Source organism: Canis aureus, chromosome X, assembly GCF_053574225.1.
Source record: "Canis aureus isolate CA01 chromosome X, VMU_Caureus_v.1.0, whole genome shotgun sequence".
NCBI lineage: Eukaryota > Metazoa > Chordata > Mammalia > Carnivora > Canidae > Canis > Canis aureus.
This window is the reverse complement of record NC_135649.1, coordinates 88,728,814-88,753,444: the sequence shown is the minus strand read 5'-3', so window position 1 is coordinate 88,753,444 and position 24,631 is coordinate 88,728,814. Positions and strand designations below refer to the sequence as shown.

The window sequence follows — 24,631 nt, the reverse complement described above, 5'->3', positions numbered from 1 at the left end:
CTCTATACCCAATGTGGAACTTGAACTTACAACCCCAAGATCAAGAGTCATATGCTCTCCCAACTAAGCCAGGTGCCACCAAAGATTTTTTTTGATTTTTAATTTTTTAAGTAATAAAGTCTTTAAAAAGCAAACTGGGAAGAATAACTAAAGAAGGAAACAAAATAACCAGATGGGAAGCTCCCAGGGGCACTAAGGGGGGTATTAAGGAGGGCGGTTTCTAAACACTGAGCTAGTCCCCAAACCTCATACCTCGAGGATTGTTCTAGTCAACATGAAGCAGGTGAGATTTCTCTTCAGATGAGAGAAATCAAAACAACACAGTAAGATTTTCATAAAACTGAAATTGCTCCACTTAAAAAACTGTCCTATGAGATGATAGGACCTTTGGATCTTTTAAAATTCAAATGTTGGGATGCCTGGATGGCCCAGCGGTTGAGTGTCTGCCTTCAGCTCAGGTCTTGATCCTGGGATCCGGGATGGAGTCCCACATCGGGCCCCTTGTGGGGAGTCTGCTTCTCCCTCTGTCTCCCTCTCTCTCTGTCTCTCATGAATAAACAAATAAAATCTTAAGTAAGTAAATAAATAAAATACGAATGTCCACACTTATATGATGATGACACTAGTAGGCTGTTGCTGTTTTATTTATTTTTTTAATTTTTTATTTATCTATGATAGTCACACACACAGAGAGAGAGGCAGAGACACAGGCAGAGGGAGAAGCAGGCTCCATGCACCGGGAGCCCGACGTGGGATTCGATCCCGGGTCTCCAGGATCGCGCCCTGGGCCAAAGGCAGGCGCCAAACCGCTGCGCCACTCAGGGATCCCCTGTTGCTGTTTTAATGCTCTAACTTGCTAAAACACAAAGTTGACAACCCAATGTTAGTCTCCTTTAAAAAAAAAGTTATTTAGACTAAACACATACACAGATTGAAAATGAAGGGAAGGAAAAGCATTTGTTATGCACGTGGGTGTGAAAAGAAAGCTGGGGTAGCAATACTTGTATCTGACAAAATAAACTTTTTTATTTTTATTTTTTTAAGATTTTATTTTATTTATTCATGAGAGACACAGAGAGAGAGAGGAGGCAGAGACACAGGCATAGGGAGAAGCAGGCTCCATGCAGGGAGCCTGACGTGGGACTTGATCCCAGGTCTCTAGGGCTGAAGGCAGCGCTAAACCACTGAGCCACCAGGGCTGCCCCAAAATAGACTTTAAAATAAAGACTGTAGGGGCACCTGAGTGGCTCAGTCGGTTAAGTGTCTGATTCTAGATCTCAGCTCAGGTCTTGATCTCAGGGTTGTGAGTTCAAGCCCCACTCTGGAGCCCAGCCTGGAGCCTAGTTAACAAAAATATAAAATAAATAAAGACTGTAATGAGACAAAGAAGAATACTATATAATCATAAAGGGGACAACCCTACAAGAAGGTACAACAATTGTAAATATTTATGTACCCAACATGGAAGCACCCAAATTACATAAAGTAGTAATTAACAAACACAAAGGAAGAAATCAATAATGATACAATAATAGTAGGGGACTTTAACACCCCACTTACATCAATGAATAGATCATCCAAACAGAAAATCAACAAGGAAAGAGTGGCTTTGAATGACACATTGGACCAGATGGGTCTAACAGATATATTCAGAACATCCCATCCTAAAACTGCAGAAAACACATTCAAGTGTACATGAAATATTCTCCAGAAAAGATCACATTAAGCCACAAAACAAGTCTCAACAAACTTAAAAAGACTTAATTAAATTAAATCCTGTATTTTGGGGTGCTGGGCAGCTCAGGTCATGATCCTGGGATTGAGCCTCACATTAGGCTCCCTGCTGAGCAGTGCCACTCCTGCTCCCCCTGCCACTCCTGCTCCCCCTGCATGGACTCTGGCTCTCTCTCTGTCAAATAAATAAATAAAATTTTTTTTTTAAATCATGCATTTTTTTCTGAAGAGAATGCTATGAAACCAGAAATAAACCACAAGAAAAAACCTGGACAGAACACAAATACGTGGAGGTAAAATAATATGCTACTAAACAATGAATGGGTCAACCAAGAAATCAATGAGGAAATTAAAAAATACATAAAGATGAATAAAAATGAAAACACAATGGTCCAAAATCTTTGGGATGCAGCAAAAGCTGTTCTAAGATTATAGCAATACAGACTTACCTCAAGAAGAAAAATCTCGGGACGCCTGGGTGGCTCAGCGGTTGGGCATCTGCCTTTGGCTCGGGGCGTGGTCCCGGGCTCCCAGGATCAGGTCCCACATTGGGCTCCCTGCATGGAGTGTGCTTCTCCCTCTGCCTGTGTCTCTGCCTCTGTGTGTCTCTCATGAATAAATAAAATCTAAAAAAAAAAAAAAAGAAAAGAAAAAGAAGAAAAATCTCACATAAAAGACCTAACCTTATAACAAAAGGAGTCAGGAAAAAAAGAACAAATAAATGCCAAAACAAGTAGGAGGAAAGAAATAATAAACATTAGAGCAGAAATAAATGAAATAGAAACTAAAAATACAATAGAACAGATCAATGAAACCAGGAGGTGTTTTTTTTTTTTTTTTTTAAGGATTTTATTTATTTATTCATGAGAGACACAGAGAGAGGCAGAGACATAGGCAGAGGGAGAAGCAGGCTTCCTCTAGGGAGCCCGATGCAGAACTCTATCCCAGGACCCAGGGATCACACCCTGAGCCCAAGGCAGATGCTCAACCACTGAGCCCCCAGGTGCTTCAGGAGGTGGTTCTTTGAAAAGATCAACAGAGTTAATAAACCTTTAGCCACACTCATAAAAAAAAGAGATATAGGGGGCAGAGGGACTCCAATAAAATCAGAAATGACCAGGAGAAATGACAACCAACATCACAGAAATACAAAGGATTCTTAGAATATATTATGAAAAATTATATGTGAGTAAATTGGACAACCTAGAAGAAATGGATAAATTCCTAGAAACATAACCTCCCGGGATCCCTGGGTGGCACAGCGGTTTGGCGCCTGCCTTTGGCCCAGGGCGCGATCCTGGAGACCCGGGATCGAATCCCACGTCGGGCTTCCGGTGCATGGAGCCTGCTTCTCTCTCTGCCTGTGTCTCTGCCCGCCCCCCGCCTCTCTCTCTCTGACTATCATGAATAAATAAATAAAATCTTTAAAAAAAAAAAAAAACATAACCTCCCCAAACTGAATCAGGAAGAAATAGAAAATATGAACAGACCGATTACCAGCAATGAAATTGAATCAGTGATCACCAAACTTCCATCAAACAAAAGTCCAGAACCAGATAGATTCACAGGGGAATTCTAACAAAAGCTTAAAGAAGAGTTAATACCTATTTTCTTTTTTTTTAAGATTTTATTTATTTATTCATGAGAGACACACAGAGAGAGGCATAGACACAGGCAGAGGGAGAAGCAGGCTCCATGCAGGGAGCCCGACGTGGGACTCAATCCCGGGACTCCAGGATCACACCCTGGGCCAAAGGCAGGCGCTAAACCACAGAGCCACCCAGGGATCCCTAATACCTATTTTCAAAAACTATTCCAGCGGCTCCTGAGTGGTTTAGTCAATTAAGCATCTGCCTTTGACTCAGGTCATGATCCCAGAGTTCTGGGATCAAGTCCCACATTAGGCTCCTTGCTCAGCAAGGAGTCTGCTTCTCCCTCTCCCTCTGCCTGCTGCTCCTACTGCATGTGTTCTCTCCTCTCTGTCAAATAAATAAAGATCTTAAAAAAACACACACAAAAAACGATTCCAAAGATAGATGAAGAAGGAAAGCTTCCAAATTCATTCTATGAGGCCAGCATTACCCTGCTTCCAAAACCAGTTAAAGACATCACAAAAGAGAGAGAGAGAGGACAAGCCAACATCTCTGATGAACATAGATGAAAAAATTCTCAACCAAGTTATCAGTAAACCAAATCCAACAATACATTAGAAAAAAATCATTCATCATGATCAGGAATAAACCAGGGATACAAGGGTGGTTCAATATTCACAAATCAATGTGATCCATCACATCAACAAGAGAAAGGATAAAAGCCATAAGATCATTTCAATAGATGCAGAAAAAGCATTTGACAAAGTACAACATCCATTCATGATAAAAACTCTCAACAAAGCAGGGGTAGAGGGAACATACCTCAGAATAATAAAGGCCACAGATGAAGAATCAACAGCTAACATCATACTCAATGGTGGAAAACTGAGAGCTTTCCCCTAAAATCAGGAACAAGACAAGGATGTCCACTCTCACCCCTTTTATTCAGCATAGTACTGGAAGTCCTAGCCACAGCAATTAGATGAGGAAAATATAAGGCATCCAAATTGGTAAGGAAGAAATAAAACTTTCAGTATTTGCAGATGACATGATACTATGTATAAAAAACCTTAAAGGGGATCCCTGGGTGGCTCAGCGGTTTAGCGCCTGCCTTTGGCCCAGGGCGTGATCCTGGAGTCCCAGGATCGAGTCCCACATCAGGTTCCCGGCATGGAGCCTGCTTCTCCCTCCTCCTGTGTCTCTGCCCGCCCCCCGTCTCTCATAAAAAAAACAAAAAACAAAAAACAAAAAAAACAAAACCTTAAAGACTCCACCAAAAAGCTCAGAACTAATCCATGAATTCAGTAAAGGTACAGGATATAAAATCAATATATAGAAATCTGTTGCATTTCTATACATTCATAATGAAGAAGAAAATTAAGAAACCCCATTTACAATTGCACCAAAAAGAATAAAATGCCTACAAATAAAATTAATCAAGGAGGTGAAAGACCTGTATTCTGAAAACTATAAAACATTGATGAAAAGGGCAACTGGGTGCCTCAGTTGGTTAAGCGTCTGCCTTCAGCTCAGGTCATGATCTCAGGATCCTGAGATGGAGCATTGAAATACAGCGAGAGAGGCAGAGACACAGGCAGAGGGAGAAGCAGGCTCCCTGAGGGGAGCCCAATGGGACTCGATCCGGGAGCTCCAGGATTGTGCCCGAGCCAAAGGCAGATGCTCAAACGTTGAGCCACCCAGGTGTCCCTGATTCTTGGTTTTGGCTCAGGTCATGATCTCAGGGTCATGAGATTGAGCCCCAAGTTGGGTTCTGTGCCGATGGGAGTCTGCTTGAGATTCTTTCTCCCTCTCCCTCTCCCCCCACCATGCTTGTGCATGCGCTCTCTCTCTAAAATAAATATATCTGGGGCAGCCCTGGTGGTTCAGTGGTTTAGCGCTGCCTTCGGCCCAGGGCGTGATCCTGGAGACCCAGGATCGAGTCCCACATCGGGCTCCCTGCATGGAGCCTGCTTCTCCCTCTGTCTGTGTCTCTGCCTCTGTGTGTGTGTGTCTCTTTCTCTCATGAATAAATAAATAAAATCTTTAAAAAAAATAAATCTTTAAAAAATGTATTAAAAACTGGTAAAATTGTTAACCTCTGAGGGGAAAAATGTATGCATGCACATAAACTGATAGAAGCAACACACTTTTCAATGTAAACCTTTCATACCTTTTGCTTTTTTTTAAGATTTTATTTCAGACACAGAGAGGAAGAGAGCGAGCAAGCAAAAGCAGGGGGGAAAGGCAGAAGCAGAGGGAGAAGCAGGCTCCCCACTGAGCTGGGAGCCCAATGTGGGGCTCGATCCTGGGACCATGACCTGAGTCGAAGGTAGACACTTAACTGACTGAGCCACCCAGGCGCCCTACCTTTTGCTTTTGCAACATGTCTATATTATTAACTCAATAATTAATAAGATATAAAAATACTGTCATAGAAATGATAAAACAATTATGCACCCCCCAAAAAAAATCCAAATTCAATTTAAAAATGGGCAGAAGCCATGAATAGACATTTCTCCAAAGGAAGACATTCAGATGGCCAACAGACACACGAAAAGATGCTCAGCATCACTCATCATCAGGGAAATGCAAATCAAAACTACAATGAGCTATCAACTCACACTTGTCAGAATAAGTAAAATAAACACAAGAAACAACAATTGTTGGCGAGGATGTGGAGACAAGGAACCCTCATGCGCTGCTGGTGGGAATGCAAACTGGGGCAGCCACTGTGGAAGATGGTATCAAGTCTCCTCTAAAACTTAAAGATAATTACCATAGGATCCAGTAATTCCATTACTGAGTATTTACCCAAAGGAAACAAAAACCCTAATTCAAAAGGATATATGCATCCCTATGTTTATTGCAGCATTATTTACAATAGCCAAGATATAAAAGCAATCTATGTGTCCATCAAAAGATGGATAGGGAAGTTGTCATACATATATAAACATATATGTATATATACAATGGAATATTACTCAGCCATCAAAAAGAATGAAATCTTGCCATTAGCAACAACATGGATGGATCTAGAAGTATAATGCTAAGTGAAATTAATCAGTGAAAGACAAATACTGTATGATTTCACTCATGTGGAATTTAAGAAATAAAACAAAGAAAAAGAGAGACAAACCAAAAAAACAGGCTCTTTTTTTTTAAGGGCTTTATTTATTTATTCATTCATGAGAGACACACAGAGAGAAGCAGAGACATAGGCTGAGGGAGAAGCAGGCTCCTTGCAGGGAGCCTGAGGGGGACTCCATCCCAGGACTCGGGATCATGCCCTGAGCCGAAGGCAGATGCTCAACCGCTGAGCCACCCAAGCGTCCCCCAAAAAGCAGACTCTTAAATATAGAGAACAAACTGACGGTTATCAGAGGGGAGGTGGGTGGGGGGATGGGGGAAATAGGTGAAGGGGATTAAGAATACACTTACAGGGGCACCTGAGTGGCTTCTGGCATGGGAGTTGTAAAGGCCTGTTGCCTGGGAGGAAACACAAATAACTCCAGGTGGACTCTCTTTGAGACCGAGCATGATGAGTCCTGAGGTTCCCTGGGCTAGAGTAGGGTGCACGTGCTGGAAGACCTGCTCACATCAGCATTAGCAGGAAGCGCTGGACCCCGAAGAGCCCCCAGATGAGGGTAAGACACAGAGTAAAGGTAGGTGTCTGTATTTGAATCACCGAAATGTGGAAACAGCTCGAGTGCCCATTTGTAGACGAATAGGTAAACCGAATGCAGTACAATTATGTCCACGCGATGGAATATTAGTTGGCCACAAAAAGGAATGAAGAATTGGCACATGCTGGGATGTGTATGAACCTTGGAAAACTCACGCTAAATTAAAGAAGCCAAAGACCAAATATTCTATGATTCCATTTATATGAAATATCCACAACAGACAAATCCATAGGGTCAGAAAAATTAGTGGTTGCCTGGGGCTGGGAGACAGGTGGGGACAGGGAGCTACAGCTGATGGGTTCCTTTTGAGGGGATAAAAATGTTCTGAAACTAGATAAAGTTGATGGGTGCACGGCACTGTGACTGTCCTGAATGCTAGTGAACTGTAGTTGACTAATACAGTGACTTTTGTGTTATGCTTACTTTCACACACACACACACACACACACACACACAAATATGTGTGCCTTTCCTGCCTGTGGCTACAAGGGACTCACGGGTTCCACAGATACCCTCCTGCACCGGCTCTGCTGGCCAACCCTTCCTGCCACCTATCCCCCACCCCACCCCCACGCCCCAACTAGGAGCTATGTGAATGTGCGGCGTCCACACAGACTGGGCCCAGCAGCCTCCCACACCTGAATCCAGCTATCCCTGGGTTAGGCTGTGGGGACTGACCATCCTCATGTTCATCAGAGTGATGGTCTCACCTAAGTTCTTTGCTTCTACGTCATCATCCCAACCCTCTACTCAGACCTGGGAGGGGAGCTCTGGACATTGTCCTAGAGACCCCTCGGGGCCCTGAGGCCCAGCGGTCAAAGACAATACCTTGTTGAAAACATGAGGGGCACCTGGGTGGCCCAGGCGGTTAAGTGTCTGCCTTCGGCTCAGGTCATGATCTCAGGGTCCTGGGGATGGAGCCCTCCCCCCCACCCCACCCCATGGGGCTCTCCGCTCAGCAGGGGAGTCTGTTTCTCCCCCTACTTGTGCTCTCTCAATAAAAGAAAAAGAAAAAGAAAGAAAACGAGCTACCGCCTGGACTCCCAGAGCGGAGCCAGCCAGTCTCTGAGGGGGCTGCCCCGCGAGATGTCCCCCCCCTCCCCGGGCATAGCCTGGCTTCCAAATGGGGGTGGTGCGGACCCCACCCATCCCGCGGCCCAGCTCAGGGCGGTGCCACCAACACAGGCGCCTTCTTCCCTGGCTGATGTGCCCACTCCGGCTCCGGGTCCCACCCCGTCACAAGCCTCCCCTCCCAGGTCCGAGACACCCTAAATCAAGAGCAGGAGTGTCCTGCACGCTTTAGGAGCCGGACGGGTGGCAAAGTCCCCAGAGGACGCCTAGTGCCGGGGAGGCCCCCCCCCTCGCCCGCAGACCTCAGCAGGGGGCCCGGCCCTTTGCCCTGGGTGGGGGCGGGAGGTGGGGGGTGCTCCTGGGTAAGGACAAACTTCTGGGCACCTGAAAGGGCTCCCGGAACTTGAGCGAGGAAGCCGGCCCGCTCCCTGAGGCTCTTGCCGCACCACGAGCAGTCGTCCGGACCCGAGGGCGTCCGCGCCAGGCCCCGCGGGCTGTACCTGGGCTCGGCCGGCGCGCAGGGCACCGGAAGTCCCAGGGGGCGAGGCCCGCCGCCGCCGCCGCCGCCGCCCCCTTGGCAACCGAGCGGCTCCGGGATGGGGATGTGGTGCCCTCTAGGGGCCGCGGGGCCGCACGGCCGGGACCGGGGCGACGGCCGGGGGCTGGCAGGTGCGGGACCTACGTGGACGCAGAGGCGAGCGGTTTGTTCAGCTCAAAGGGAGAAGCGGCTCCGAGCCTTTCCGAGTCGGCCTTCTGGTATCCCGCTGCCGCTGGCTAAAGAAAGCGAACAAAAAACCCTCGCACCCTCACACCCGCCCGGAGCTAACGAACCTGCGGTGTCAGGGCGCCTCATTTGCTAAAGACCCTGGGCGGGGCCCCAGAAGCGGCTTCACCTGGTCGCGTGTGTTTGTACAATTTGCAAAAGAGAACTATTGGAGCTGTAATTGGTTAAGATCGCTCTCTTCCCGCTCTGACTCTGTCACCTTCCTCTCGGGTCCTGGAGAGGCCGAGGGCCGTGAGGGGCTGGCTAAGGGGAAGTTGGGCTGGGAACACACTGAGTGTGCCTTTAATGGGAACCGTTTACAGAGGTAGGTATTACTGGCCCTCCCGCTGTAGGAACGACTTCCGGGAATAATCCCACTGCCCACCTGGCGTCATGACATCGAGCACCACAGCAGCTGGGCTGTGGGAGGAGGAGAAACGAAGTTTGAAATGTGCAGGGCTGGAAGCTACCCTGTGGGAAATTCTTCCAATCACCAAATGACTAAATTTGTGAGCAGATCAAAACAGAAAATTTTCCTCCCAAGAATATCATCAATAATGCAGTGAATATAATCGCAAACTTCCTAGAAAACGAATTATTTTTCAGGTATGTCCATATGCAACCAGTGGAAGCGATTCTGGCATAGAAAAGTGAACTGTAACGGATTTTTTCCGATCACACCAAAGGAGAAAGCGATAGATTTTGAATAGAGGTGATATGTGGGCTCTTGGTTTGTTTAATAATCGACTTAATGAAAAGAAGTGAAGTATATGAACACAATGGGAAAGTAGTTAAATTTCTTGTGGATTTGGGGCACCTGGGTGGCTCAGCGGTTGAGCGTGCGCCTTCCGCCCAGGGCATGATCTCGGGGTCCTGGGATCGAGTCCCACATGGGGCTCCCTGCATGGAGCCTGCTTCTCCCTCTGCCTGTGTCTCTGCCTCTCTCTCTCTCTCTCTCTCTCTCTCTGTTTCTCATGAATAAATAAATAAAATCTTTAAAAAGAAAAACAATAAGTTATCTTTCTTTCCTCTTGCTAGAAAATGATATCACAAAATTGTTGTACAAATAGGTGTTCAAAGAGTCTGCAGAGGAAAACTGTAGGGGAAAATTGTATTTCTCAGCCTTTAAAATGCCATGTGTTAGGTGCCTGGTTGGCTCAGTCAGAGGAGCATGTGACTCTTGATCTTAGGGTGGTGAGTTCCAGCCCCATGTTGGGTGTAGAGATTACTTTTGAAAAAATGCTATGTATTGTGTTTTATTTCTGACTCTGAATAACATTCCTCTCCTACCTAATTCTGTATCCATTCTGTTTTTTTCTCTTTAAGGGCGCCCCCAAATCATAAAATCTTCAAACAACCACAAAACCTGGATCCACCCTCCCGCCCACATATATACACACAGACACACTCATCTCACATACTCGAGAATCAAGAAAACCACAGGCTCTCTGAGTAAAAAGAGGCACAAGACCCCTTCCCTAGAGACATTTGTGTGCCTTGGAGTAGTTCTTCTTGTCACTAAAAAGGCACTGGTGAATATAAGTCTGACATCAGACTTCTCCAGAAAATATATAGAATCATAAAATGCCCATTGATTTGTTAAAGGCTAGATCCAATGAAAATTATTTTTACTAATTAAGCTAATTTTACTAACAAAGCTAATTTTCCTGGGGAGCCTGGCTGGCTCAGTCAGTAAAACATGTGACTATTGATTTTGGGGTTGTGAGTTCGAGCCCCATATTGGAGTAGAGATAGCTTAAAAATAAAATCTTTTTTTTTTTTTTAAAAGCTGATTTTCCTCCTGGTTTCCCCAATGCCTTCCATTCCTTTAGTAGATCCCAAAGGAATTGCAGAGGACAGGTTTGGGCCATTATTTTGCCAATTCCCCTCAGTCAGAAGGAGTGGTTTTTCTTCCTTATTAGTCTTTTGGGTATTTTTAGGTTGTCATCATCTGTTATGCAAAAACAAAACAAAACAAAAACAAACTTATTTTGTATCTTAATATTTCATGAGCCAAACGTCTTTTGTTCTCTTGACATTTATAGAAAGAGGTTTTTTTTAAAAGTCTGCTACTCAGAGTGAAGTGGCCGCAACCTGCAGAGAGGTACCTTGTTCATTTGAATGTGCAGTAATATCCTGGTTGGTAGGAAGCTCCTAGTCCCATGATGGTTTTTTCCTGTCAGGCTGTACTAGAAGAAGAAACAGAAGAGGCATAAGGGTATGCCAGATGGTGAAAAATAGGTTTACGGCACCAAAATAGTGTTGTTTTTATTAAAAACTAGGCTAGTATTGAATGCCAGAAGGTGTGAAACCCAGCTCTGAGTAAGAATCTCCACATTTAGCATTAATCTTGGCCCATCTGAGCCTCCCACCAGGGGAAGCAGAGTGGGCTCACTAGCCTGCGTGGGGGCATTGTTGCCAGGCTGCCTGCACAGCATCCTGGAGGCTCACAGGAGAGCACTGGGCCCTGCTTCTGGGAAGGGCCAGCTTGGCTCCCCAACACCTTCCTGTCCTCATGCCCGCCCCATCACGCCAGAAGTTCTTGGCTAGGTGCTCTCCAATTCACCCACTCTCTTTCATATTGGATTCTGAAATCCAAGAACACATAAGGCTGGAACCCAGGAAGTTCTAGGCTTCTACAGCATCAGTGAAGGTAACAGCTATCTCCAAAAGTGTTCCTGGAACCTGCAGTGGGCAGTGACCCTCAAACACTCCAACTTAAGAGAAACCAGCATCTGAGAGGGTTAGGCTCCTCACCAGGAAATTCCTTATATACGTCCATCATCATACTCTGAGACAGTTAGCTTTTGCTTCTAAACAATCCACCACCAAGCCTAGTGCCTTAAGACACCAACTTTATTTTTTATTTTTTTAAGAGAGAGAGAGCACATGAATGGGGTGGAGGGGCAGAGAGAGAGCAAGAGCATCTTAAGCAGACTCCATGCTGAGCATGGAGCCTGATGCAGGGGGCTCGATCTCACAACCCTGAAATCATGACCTGAGCCGAAATCAAGAGTCAGATGCTTAACCGACTGAGCCACCCCAGGAGCCCCATCCAATTCTTAATTTAGCTCTTGATTCTGTGGATGGGGAATCTGGGCTTGGCTCCCCTGGTTCACACCCATGTCTACATTATCCACTGCCAGGGTGGCCAGGGCAGGCTGGTTTGAGATGGCCTCAGCTGGTCAGATCATCTCTCCCTCACAGGGTCTCAGCATCCCTCAGCAGGCTAGCCTGGGCCTGTTCATAGGGACGTGGCTGGGTTGCAGAAGAGCAAACAGAAACAGCAACAACGCTCAAGGCTTCTTGAGAGGCCTGGATCAGGTATGACGTTTGGTATTTGGATTGGTCAGAGCAAGTCCCAAGAGCAGGCCAGGTTCAAGGGCTACACCTCTTGATGGGAGGAGCTGCTCTGCATTGAAGAGGGGTACAGGTACAGGGAGGGTAATAACTGTGGCCAGATGTTTTCTTTAAAAATTTTATATTGTGGGCTGCCTGGCTGGCTCAGTCAGTGGAACATGCAACTCTTGATCTCAGAGTTGTCAGTTCAAGCCCCACACTGAGCGTGGAGATTATTTAAATTGTTTTCTGTGGGACACCTGGGTGGCTCAGCAGTTGGTCAGGTCGTGATCCCGGGATCCAGGATCGAGTCCCACATTGGGCTCCCTGCGAGGAGCCTGCTTCTCCCTCTGCCTGCGTCTCTGCCTCTTTCTCTCTCAGTCTGTGTCTCTCATGAATAAACAAATAGATCTTCAAAAAAATTTTTTAAATTGTTTTTTGTATTGTGGTAAAATATACAGAACATCAAAATTACCCTTTTATCCAGTTTTACATATACATTCAGTGGCATGCAATACATTCACATTGTTGTGCAACCATCATCACCATCCATTTCCAGAGCTTTCTTTTTTCTCCAGAGCTTTAAAAAAATAGACTCTAAAAAAAATAAAATAAAATAGATTTTAAAAATGCTGTCTTTTATTCACTTAGCACTTTTACAGTTAGTACAGGACCATTCTTTTCACTGCCTCAAAAAATCTTCTGTGTTTGGCCTATTCATCCCTCCCTCTCCCCCAACCCCTAGCAACCACCATCTTTTTACTGTCTTCATAGTTTTGCCTTTTCCAAAATGTCATATGGGGCACCTGGGTGGCTCAGTGGTTAAGCATCTGCCTTTGGCTCAGATCATGATCCTGAGGTCCTGAGATTGAGCCTTGCATCGGGCTCCCTGCCCTCCCTCTACCCCTTCTCTCTGCTTGTATGCTCTCTCTGAAATAACTAAATAAAATATTTTTTTTAAATGTCCTATAGTTGGAAGTATACATTATGTAGCCTTTTCAGACTGGCTTCTTTCACTTAGTAACATGCATTTAAGTTTCCTCTGCGTCTTTTTATGGCTTGACAGCTCATTTCTTTTTAGTGTTGAATCATATTTTACTGTGTGGATGTACCACTGTTTATCCACTCACCTACTGAAAACATCTTGGTTGCTTCCAAGTTTTGGCAATTATGGATAAGCTGCTATAAACATCTGTGTGCAGGTTTTTGTGTGGACATAAGCTTTCAACTCCTTTGGGTAAATATCAAGGAACGCGTTCACTGGATTCTATGTTTAGTGGTTTTTTTGTGTTTTGGCTTTTTTAACATTTCTTTCCTTTTTTTTAAGATTATTTATTTGAGAGAGAGAGAGAGAGAGAGAGCACAAGCAAACAGGGCGAGCAGCCCAGCAAAGGAAGAGGGAGAATCAGGCTCCCCACTGAGATGGAAGCCCTATGTGGGGCTTGATCTCAGGACCCAGGATCATGACCTGAGCTGAAGCCAGATGCCTAACCGAGTGAGCCACCCAGGCACCTCCTTTTTCTTTTCTTTCTTTCTTTTTTTTTTTCTTTAACATTTCTTTAAAAATAGGGATGTCCCTTTCTGGCGGTGACGACCTCCCCACGAGAACATGCCCCTTGCGAAGGATCTCCTGCACCCGTCCCCGGAAGAGGAGAAGAGGAAGCACAAGAAGAAGCGCCTGGTGCAGAGCCCCAACTCCTACTTCATGGACGTGAAGTGCCTGGGATGCTACAAAATCACCACCGTCTTCAGCCACGCAAAGACGGTAGTTCTGTGTGTCCGCTGTTCTACTGTCCTCTGCCAGCCCACGGGAGGAAAAGCAAGGCTTACAGAAGGATGCTCCTTCAGGCGGAAGCAGCACTAAAAGCTCCCTGAATCAAGATGAGTGGGACACTATCCCAATAAACAGATTTTGGATACAAAAAATAAATAAAATAAAATAAAATAAAATAAAATAAAATAAAATAAAATAAAATAAAATAAAATAAATAAAATAAAATAAAAATAGGGATGCCTGGATGGTCAGCGGTTGAGCATCTGCCTTCAGCTCAGGTCATGATCCCACAGTCCTGGGATCAAGTCCCACATGGGGCTTCCTGCATAGAGTCTGCTTCTCCCTCTGCGTCTCTCATGGATGGATAAAATCTTAAAAAACAAAATAATCTCTACACCCAACAAACAGCTCAAACTCAAGACTCCAAGATGGAGAGTCACACACTCCACCGACTGAGCCAGCCAGGCACCCTGCCTATGTTTAGTTTTTTAAGAAACTGTCAAACTACTTTCCAAAGTGGCTATAGCATTTTGTCCCCTCACCAGCAATGAGCGAGAGTTCCCATTGCCCCACATTGTCAGCAGCATTAGGCGTTGTCAACTCTAGAATCTTTCATCAACCCAAACAGAAACTCTGAACAGTGACTGAGCCTTGCTCCCTTCCTCAGCCCCTGGTACACCTTTTCTACTGTGTCTCTGAGTTCAACGACTCTAGCTCCCTCATACAAGTGAAATTGTGGCCTTTTTTTTTTTTTTTAAATTGTAGCCATTTTTGAAAACAATCCATCACCTCTGCTCTTAGAATAGGTGGATTTATGGGGCTCCAAATGCTTCATCATCTATATCTGTCCCATATTCTAGGCACAGCCATCCTTTCCAGAGTCACGTGTACATGTCATCTCCAAGATGGCTGGCCTTGGGACGACTGAGTGGCTCAGTGGTTGAGCGTCTGCCTTCAGCTCAGGTCATGAACCTGGGGTCCTGGGATCGAGTCTCACATCCGGCTCCCCTCAGGGAACCTGCTTCTCCCTCTGCCTATGTCTCTGCTTCTTTCTCTCTGTGTCTCTCATGAATCTTTTTCTTATTTTTTTTTTAATTTTTATTTATTTATGAAGTCACACAGAGAGAGAGAGAGAGAGAGAGAGAGAGAGGCAGAGACACAGGCAGAGGGAGAAGCAGGCTCCATGCACCGGGAGCCCGATGTGGGATTCGATCCTGGGTCTCCAGGATCGCGCCCCGGGCCAAAGGCAGGCGCTAAACCGCTGCGCCACCCAGGGTTCCCCTCTTATTTTTTTTCTTTTTTTTTTGTTATTTTATTTTATTTTATTTTATTTTATTTTATTTTATTTTATTTTATTTTATTTTATTTTATTTATGATAGTCACACACACAGAGAGAGAGAGAGAGGCAGAGACATAGGCAGAGGGATAAGCAGGTTCCATGCACCGGGAGCCCGACGTGAGATTCGATCCCGGGTCTCCAGGATCGCACCCTGGGCCAAAGGCAGGCGCCAAACCGCTGCGCCACCCAGGGATCCCTGAATCTTTTTAAAAAAGATTTTATTTATTTATTTGAGAAAGAGAGAGCACAGGAGCAGGAGGGAAGGGCAGAGGGAGAGGGAGAAGCAGACTCTCCGCTGAGCAGGGAGCCTGACGTGGGAATTGATCCCAGGACCTTGCAATCATGACCTGAGCCAAAGGCAGACACTTAACCAACTGAACTACCCAGGCACCCCCCAACTGATTTTAATCAGTATTCTCACTGTAATAAACTATAACTATGGGTATAACAACATTCAATGAGTTCTTTCTAGCAAATAATCAAACCTGAGGGTGGTCTTGGGGACCCCTGAACTCTGAAGTTGGTGTGAGAAGTGAGGACGGTCTTATGGACTATTGCCTAGTTTGACAAGAGGGTACACAGATGGAGAATGCTATCCTGTTAACAGTAAATGCAAGAATAATGGTCATAGTGCCCTCAGTCAGATGGGGCATGGGGATGCTTCTGGAAACTGCCCAGGGAGAATCACAAATTCAGTTCAAACTTGTATTGGTTGGTGATGATGGAAAAATGACATTCATGAAACATCATCTGACTGGTGAATTGGAGAATCATGTGACTACATCGGAGGTTGAGGCCCATTCCTTTGTGTTCCACACCAGCAAGAGGACCATTCAGTCCAATGTATGGAATACAATAGGTCAGGAGAAATTTGGTGGACCAAGAGATTACTATTATGTATAAACCCTGTGTGCCATTGTAATGTTCCATGTGACATGAAGCGTTACTTCTGAGGATGTGCCTAACTGGCATAGAGATTTGGTACGAGTATATGAAAACATCCCCATCACACTGTGTGACAACAAAGTGGGTACTAAGGACAGGAACGTTAAGGCAAAATCCATAATCTTCCATCGAAAGAAGAATCTTCAGTAGTTTGACATTTCTGCTAAAAGTAGCTACAAACTTTGAAAAGCTCTTCCTTGGAGATCCCTGGGTGGCTCTGCGGTTTGGCACCTGCCTTTGGGCGATCTTGGAGTCCCAGGATTGAGTCCCACGTTGGGATCCCTGCATAGAGCCTGTTTCTCTCTCTGTCTCTCATGAATAAATAAATAAAATCTTAAGAAAGAAAGAAGAAAGAAAGAGAGAAAGAAAAAAAAGAAAAGAAAAGAAAAGAAAGAAAAGAAAAGAAAAGAAAAGAAAAAAAAGAAAAGAAAAGAAAAGAAAAGCTCTTCCTTTGGCTTGTTTGAAAACTAACTGTAGGGCAGCCCCGGTGGTGCAGCGGTTTGGTGCCGCCTGCAGCCTGGGGTGTGATCCTGGAGCCCCGGGATCGAGTCCCACATCGGGCTCCCTGCATGGAGCCTGCTTTCTCCCTCTGTCTGTGTCTCTGCCCCTCTCTCTCTGTGTCTATGAATAAATAAATAAAACCTTAAAAAAAAAAAAAAAAAACTAACTGTAGACCCTAACTTGGAGTTTGTCACCATGCCTGCTCTTGCCCCATACCAGAGGTTGTCACCGACACAGTTTTGGCAGTGCAGTATGAGGCTGGTAGAGCGGGGTGGCGGGGCGGGGGGGGGGGGGGACTGGGCGGGCCACCACAGTGTGCCCAGAAACACCATCTCCACATGTATCAGATACCTCTATCCTTTTGTGGCTGGTGAGCAGTTTCATGGTGTCCATGCCAACTACAGGTTGGCTGCTCTCTAATGAACGTGCCTTCTTCCCATTAGACCATCTTTATTTTAAGTGCCTTATAGGAAGAGATACATTTAGTTTCAAAATCCATTTGCAGGGATCCCTGAGTGGCGCAGCGGTTTGGCGCCTGCCTTTGGCCCAGGGCGCGATCCTGGAGACCCGGAATCGAATCCCACGTCGGGCTCCCGGTGCATGGAGCCTGCTTCTCCCTCTGCCTGTGTCTCTGCCCCTCTCTCTCTCTCTCTCTCTCTCTCTGTCTCTCTGTGACTATCATAAATAAAAAAAAAAAATCCATTTGCATTACAGTAAGAAATTTCAACGTGGGGATCCCTGGGTGGCTCAGCAGTTTAGTGCCGCCTTCCACCCGGGGCCTGATCCTAGGGACGGAGAATCAAGTCCCGCATCAGGCTCCCTGCATGGAGCCTGCTTCTCCCTCTGCCTGTATCTCTACCTCTGTGTGTGTGTGTGTGTGTGTGTGTGTGTCTCATGAATAAATAAATAAAATCTTAAAAAAAAAAAAAGGGATAGGGGGCCTGGGTGGCTCAATTAAGTGAGTGACTCGATTTTGGCTCAGGTCATGGTCTCGGTTGTGGGATTGAGCCTCATGTTGGGCTCAGAGATCAGCCTGGCGTCTGCTTGAGATTTTTTTTCTCATCCTCTCATCCTCTCCCTCTGCCTCTCCCCACTCTGTGTTCGCTCTCTCAAATAAATAAATAAATAAATCTTCTATTTTTTTTTTTTTTTAGAAAGTATAAGAACAGGAGGGGGAAGTGGGTGAGGGAGGAGATGAAACAAAATTGACCCTACTCTTGATGAGATGAGCACTGGGTGTTATACCATATGTTGGCAAATTGAATTTAAATTAAAAAAATATATTTTTTAAAGATTTTATTTATTCATGAGAGACACACAGAGAGAGGCAGAGATGTAGGCAGAGGGAGAAGCAGGCTCCCCATTGGCAGCTGGATGGGGGACTCGATCCCAGGACCCAGGGATCATCACCCCAGCAGAAGGCAGATGCTCAATCACTGAGTTACCCAGGTGTCTCTTAAATATTTTTTAAAAATTTGACCCTACCTTGGTAAATGATGAAGCTGAGGATTCATTATCTATTCATCTATTTTTTAAACATGTGTGAAATTTTCCATAGTAGAAAGGAGGAAATGAAAGGAGGGTTGTGAGGGACACCTGGGTGGCTCAGTGGCTCAGCGGATTAGCACCCGTCTTCTGCCCGGGCGGGGTCCTGGCTTGATCCTGGAGTCCCCAGATCGAGTCCCACCGTGCTTCTTCCTGTCTATGTCTCTGCCTCTCTCTGTGTCTCGTGAATAAATAAAATCTTAAAAAAAAAAAAAAGGAGGGTTGTGAAATTTTCATTAGGAAGCTGGATATTTAACACCGCTTCTAATAGTTTATTTTTCATTTTCTTTACATGATTGCATAATACAGTTAAATCATTTCTTTTCCCACCAGGCCCCATTTTGACTCTCCAAATACTCTCCAGTTCACCCCTGAAAGTCATTGGGATATTATATAAATTTTCTGGGTGTCTCATGACGTGAACAAGGACGAGGAGCCTGGCCTGACCCCACATCCACAAACCTCGCCAAAGGCCGCCGGCGCCCCCGACAGGGCTCCAAGAGGGCAGGCGCCCCGGCCTCCCCGCCCCCAGCCGTCCCGGGCGGGAAGGGACGCTGAGGAAGCGCAGCCTCCCGGGGGCCCAGGGCGGCTCTCCCGGCCGCTCCTGCCCACGCTCTGGCTTCCAGGAGTGGCTGCGCCCAGGCTCGCCTGCCCCGTGGCGCGCGCCCCGGGCTCGGGGTGGGGGTGAGGGTGAGGGTGCTGGGAGCGGCCGGAAAAGGCGGGCCAGCCTGAATTACGAACCGCTCCAAACCATCCGGGGAGGGGCCAGAAGCATCTCTCAGGCCTTCCATCCCCAGCCCCTCCCACCCGCCTGCGGCTTTGCGCACGCCCTGGCCTCCCGGTCGCCCTGGGACGCCCCGGCTTTGGGGAGCGGGAGACCTCTGCCCCGCTGAGTCACACTCTCCGGGAGCCCTGGGACCCCTGGGCTCTGATCCTCGACGGCTGTACACCCGCGCAGCCCCGAAGTGAAGGGGCGCGGCGCCGAGGGCCGGGGAGATGGGGGGCGCGGCGGCCCCGGCTGGGCGTGGAGCGCCCCCCGAGGCAGTCTGGAACCCGACTTTCCGCCGCCTTAGCGACCCCGTCCCGCTTCCCGTTTGGAATGATTGATGCGAGCTCTCCTGCCTCGAAGCCACCCTCCCAGGAAGCCCTCTTTCCTTGCAAGGGCGCCCAGACCCCGCGGCGCGAGCGGGGAGGGAGGGAGGAAGGGGGGGTGGGCAGGCGGGCAGAGGGGAAGGAGGGAGAATGAATGAATTGCATTGGCCGGTGGCATCCGCAGCGGACGATGCGGACACTCCCGGTGGGGGCCCCCTCCCCCGGGCCCAGCACTCGGCTTCCCCGCGCCGGCTGCAGACAAATGAGCCCCCAGCACGCGGACCAGAACAGAAGCAAGGCTATTTTATTACTTCTTATTTATATATGTATGTATGTATGTATTTATTTATTTATTTTGCACGGTAATTAATAAATAAACTGCTGCACCGGAGGGGAAAAAAAAGCTAGCAAGCCGAATCCAAACATGCTCTCGGTTGCCATTTGGTTATGTAAGAAGGAGGAAGGAAGGCTAGTTGGCCGTAAAGAATTCCTCCAATGCCATGCTCCAAATCAGAGCCCCTGCAAGGAATTAAATCAAAAGGGAAAGCAGGCACCAACAGCCAGCACAGAAAGTGGGGCAGAGTTCTGCCAGCAGCTCACGTAATGTTCCTGCTCCTAAGGGGACGACTGTCACATGTCGCGGAATTAGGCCCAGAGAGCCACCAGCCCTCCACACCAGCTCCTAGTTCCACCCCTGCCTCCCCATTCACTTTCTTTCTGAGCAAGGGTGGGCTCCCAGGCAGCTTCCTTTGTTCTGGGTGCCCACCTCCATCCATCAGGGCCAGAGGTGCTGGGGCAGGGGGCACACAGCTGCCCCAAGGTACAGGGCCACCAGAGTCCAGGAATTTAGGATTGAGATGGAGAAAGAGAAAAAATGTCTGAAGAGCCAGAGGCCATTGGGTGTGTAAACAGGGGAGCTGTGGGGGGCTGTAAGCCTGAGGAGGCAGAGGGAGCAGTCAGGGAGAAGAAAAGACCAAGGGAAGGAGGGAGAGCGTGAAAGAGAGAAAGGGAGAGACAGCATAAAGAGCTGCTAAGCACAGAGGGTCAGACCACAGGAATTCTGCTTATGCTCCCAGCTGCCTTCTAGGCCTTTCTGAGGCCCACCGCAGCAGCCCCCTCCCCCATCTTGCGGCAACAATAATCCCTGTCTTCTGGTTCACCAGGCACCTGTGACCTATAACCTTCAAGCTCAACGAGCTTGAAACTTCTGTTGCTTGTACTCTACGGGCTTCTAAATCACATGCCTTCTATCAAGCTTTTAGTTTTTAGAGAAGTTGTAGGTTCACAGCAAAATTGAGAGGAAGATAAGAGAGTTCCCATATACCCTCTGCCCCCTCTACATACACAGCCCTCCCCCCTCCCCCAATATCAACATCCCCCACCAGAGTGCACATTTGTTAAACTGATGAACATACGTTGACACATCATAATCACTCAGAGTCTGTAGTTTACCTTAAGGTTTATTCTTGGTGGTGTACGTTCTATGGCTTTGCACAAATGTATAATTGTTACTGATTTGATCTATTACAGCCACTCACCCAGGAAACAGGTGAGTCCTGGCCCTGCCCCGGCCACCTGCTCAGTCCAGGGGAATCCCCGGGAAATTGGGGGCCAGACAAGTCAAAAGTGCAGCTCTTGGTTAAGTTTGCCAATGCTGGGGATCCCTGGGTGGCTCAGCGGTTTGGTGCCTGCCTTTGGCCCAGGGCACAATCCTGGAGTCCCGGGATGGAGTCCCACGTTGGGCTCCCAGCATGAAGCCTCCTTCTCCCTTTGCCTATGTCTCTGCCTCTCTCTCTCTCTCTCTATGTCTATCATGAATAAATAAATAAAATCTTTAAAAAGTTTGCCAATGCTGTTGCCAAACAAACTCACATAAACTCACCGCGAGACATCAATAACTCAAGAGGTGAGGGTTTGGAAGAGAGAAAGGGAGAAATTTATTTCGGGTGCTGGCAACTGGGGCTGGTGGCAGGCTCAAGCGACCTCTCTGCCTGCAAGATGGACATCTAGAGCTTTCGAGAGAGAGATTTGGGAGGTATGTGCAAGAGAGCAGGCAGGGAGCGCATGATCGTGCATGGGGGTCAGTATGGGTCCAGGCCATGAAGAGGACGTGTGGGGTGTGGCCTTCTAGGCATTCCACTGGTATCAGGGCTTTTCTGGTCTGGTGCTTGGAATGTTCTGGTCATTGCAAAACATCTTCGTCAATGCCTTAAGAAAATGTGATAAGAAATAAGCACAATGGGTTTTAGTTAGAGTATGAGGTAAGCAGACTTGTCTATTCCTGGTTTTAATTGTTGGGGTCTATAGTTGAGCAAGAGGGCTCGCTGACATAATGACATGTATCCAGCATTACAGTGTCATACAGACTAATTTCATTGCCCTAAAAATCCTCTGCACTCTGCCTCTTCTTCCCTCCCCCTAAGCTCTGGCAACCACTGATCCTTTTACTGTCTCCATAGTTTTGTCTTTTCCAGAATGTTAGAGTTGGACTCACTCAGTATGTAGCCTTTTCAGATTGGCTTCTTTCACTTAGTAATTCAAATTGCTTTTTTTTTTTAAAGAATTTATTTATTTATTCATTAGACACAGAGAAAAAGAGACAAAGAGAGAGAGAGAGAGAGAGAGAGAGAGAGAGAGGCAGAGACACAGGCAGAGGGAGAAGCAGGCTCCACGCAGGGAACCTGACGTGGGACTTGATCCTGGGACTCCAAGATCACACCCTGGGCCGAAGGCGGCGCTAAACCAGTGAGCCACCCAGGGATCCCCTGCTTTTTTTTTTTTTAAATTAGTTTCGTAGGTAGAATTTAGTGATTCATCAGTTGCGCATAACACCCCGTGCTCATCACATCGAGTGCCCTCCTTAATGCCCATCACCCAGTTACTCCATCCGTCCGCCCCTTCAATTTGCTTTTATGGTAGAAGTTTCCCATTTGCATTTTTCCCAACCCTTCTCTTCTTTAGTGGACATACTACATCATACCTTCCAGTTGTGGGAAAAAGCATATTTGGGATCTACCAATAAATTGGAATCAAACGTTTTTCCTTTGGGAAAAAGGGAAATGACACTCACTGAATCCTAGACACTAGAAATCCCAGCATTTCTCATTTTGGCCATAGTCCAACTGATCTAGAGCATTCTCTGACTTCATTTTCCAGAGCAGGGATGTTAAAAACCTGGGGATATGTGTTCTGAATGGCAGCTGCTTCCCCCAAGGATGGGCATGCTCCTGAGCCTGGCATCCAAGGGGCCATCCCTTAAGTGCCCCCCCTCACCCCAGGCAGCACGGGCCCATCTGCAGTAAGTAGAGGCCAGTAATGCTGTGCATCGAGATAAAACCATGGGGGCCTGTTTCAGGGGCACTTGCAAAGACTTCTTGTCCCCTTTACCTGGAGGTCAAGAGCATCGTACTACTGGCACACTTAATCCCCACGCTGGCCTTGCGATTCTCCCATCACCTATAATAATGACAGTAACAGCAGTGGCCATTTACCTACTGCTAATTATATGCCAGGCACCTTGCTAAGCACTTTATACCTATTTATTTAATCCTCCCAACCTCATGAGATCGTATCCTTCATTTTATAACCAAAGAATCTGAGTCACAGGAAAATTGTTACATGCTCAAGGTCACACAGCTTAGAAGTGGCCTACCCAGGATGTGGGTCCAGGGAGTCTAGTTCCAGGGTTTGAGTGGGAACCACAGCGCTGTGATGGGGGAAGATATTAGTTATATATTGCTGTGTAACAAAAGCCTCCAATACTTAGTGGCTTAAAATAATGGACAGTTATGGCACACAGTTTCTGAGGGTCAGGAATCTGGGTGCTCTGGCTCTGAGGGTCTTGGGGGGAAGGCTGTAGTAAAGGTATACTCTCCCAAGACTTTACTGAAACTAGAGGATCTGCTCTTTCTTTCCTTCTTTCTTTCTTTCTTTCTTTCTTTCTTTCTTTCATCATGAGAGACACAGAGAAAGCAGAGACACAGGCAGAGGGAGAAGCAGGCTTCCCACAGGGAGCCCTATGCGGGCTCGATCCCAGAACCCCAGGATCACCACCTGAGCCAAAGGCAGACACTCAACCGCTGAGCCACCCAGGTGATCCTAGAGGATCTGCTTCTGAGCTCATTCATGTGGCTATTGGCCGGAGGAGGCCTCAGTTCCTTGCCCTGTTGGCTTTTCCATAGGGCTGCTCAGGACAAGCTTCCCCCAGTGTCAGTATTGAGGGGGAGAAAGATATTGAGAGATGAGCCACACACTCTACCTTTTATGACCTAGTCTTCCAATTACACATCATCACTTCTGCCTTCTTTTATTTGTCAAGCCAACCCACACTCAATGAGAGGATTAAGCAAAGGCGTGAATATACCAGGAAGCAGAGATCACTGGATCACCATCTTGGAGGCTGGCTACCACAGCTAAGCATAAGGACCTTGCCCTCAGAAAATCCTAAAGCCTGCTTTAGAGGTGATAGCAAATAGCTACTGAGCCCTGTGCAAATGTTTGTCACCACTCAGCAGGCCCTTTCCTGTGTCTGACACATTTCACCAGGCACTATGGGGAGAGGTAGACTCGTCTGGAACATGAGCTCTGTGGGGACAGGCTCTACATCTTCGGCAACATATGGTTGTCAGGCTTCCATGAATATTTTTAATTGACTGACACTAAAGAAGTAAAAGATACACTCACTGCTCTTAGAAAGTTAACAACCTTGTTTTAAAGCAATCTATTTTTTTTAAAGATTTTATTTATTTATTCATGAGAGACACACAGAGAGAGGCAGAGACATAGGCAGAGGGAGAAGCAGGCTCCCTGTAGGGAGCCCAATGTGGGACTCGATCCCAGGACCCCAGGATCATGCCTGGAGACAAAGGCAGATGCTCAACCACTGAGCCACCCAGGTACCCCTAAAGCAATCTTAATTGCATTTTATTTGCGTACCTTTTGTTGTAAAATATACATCACATAAAATTTCCACTTGAATCATTTTTCAAATGTACCGTTTAGTGGCATTAAATACATTCACATTGTTGTACAACCATCACCACCATCCATCTCCAGAACTTAATCATCATCTCAAATTGAAAATCTGTGCCCATTAAAGAACTCCCCATTTCCCTCTCTCCCCCACCCCCCACCCCTGGCAACCACCTTTCTACTTTCTATGAGTCTGGCAAACTCCAGGTACTTGATACCAGTGGAATCATACCATACTTGTCCTCTTGTGACTGGTTTATTTTGGCCTAATGTCTTCAAAG

General features: G+C 46.8%; 1 long non-coding RNA gene and 2 pseudogenes across 4 annotated transcripts; 2 read left to right on the top strand and 1 right to left on the bottom strand.

Moving 5' to 3' along the window:
* Positions 1-208: 208 nt before the first annotated feature.
* LOC144307864 (uncharacterized) lies at positions 209-18,981 on the bottom strand. Of its 4 annotated transcripts, none has more exons than XR_013374548.1 (7): positions 18,750-18,981; positions 18,228-18,486; positions 12,658-12,779; positions 10,952-11,032; positions 8,465-10,794; positions 2,184-2,360; positions 209-1,909 (listed from the first exon to the last, which is right to left on the bottom strand). It is a non-coding gene; the product is annotated as an uncharacterized LOC144307864 (long non-coding RNA). The 4 variants fall into 4 exon arrangements; XR_013374549.1 differs by having other exon boundaries at positions 209-1,333; positions 2,176-2,360; positions 18,339-18,486; XR_013374546.1 differs by having other exon boundaries at positions 18,339-18,486.
* LOC144308759 (small ribosomal subunit protein eS27 pseudogene) lies at positions 13,761-14,137 on the top strand (annotated as a pseudogene).
* LOC144308266 (GTP-binding nuclear protein Ran-like) lies at positions 15,948-17,185 on the top strand (annotated as a pseudogene).
* Positions 18,982-24,631: the final 5,650 nt, after the last annotated feature.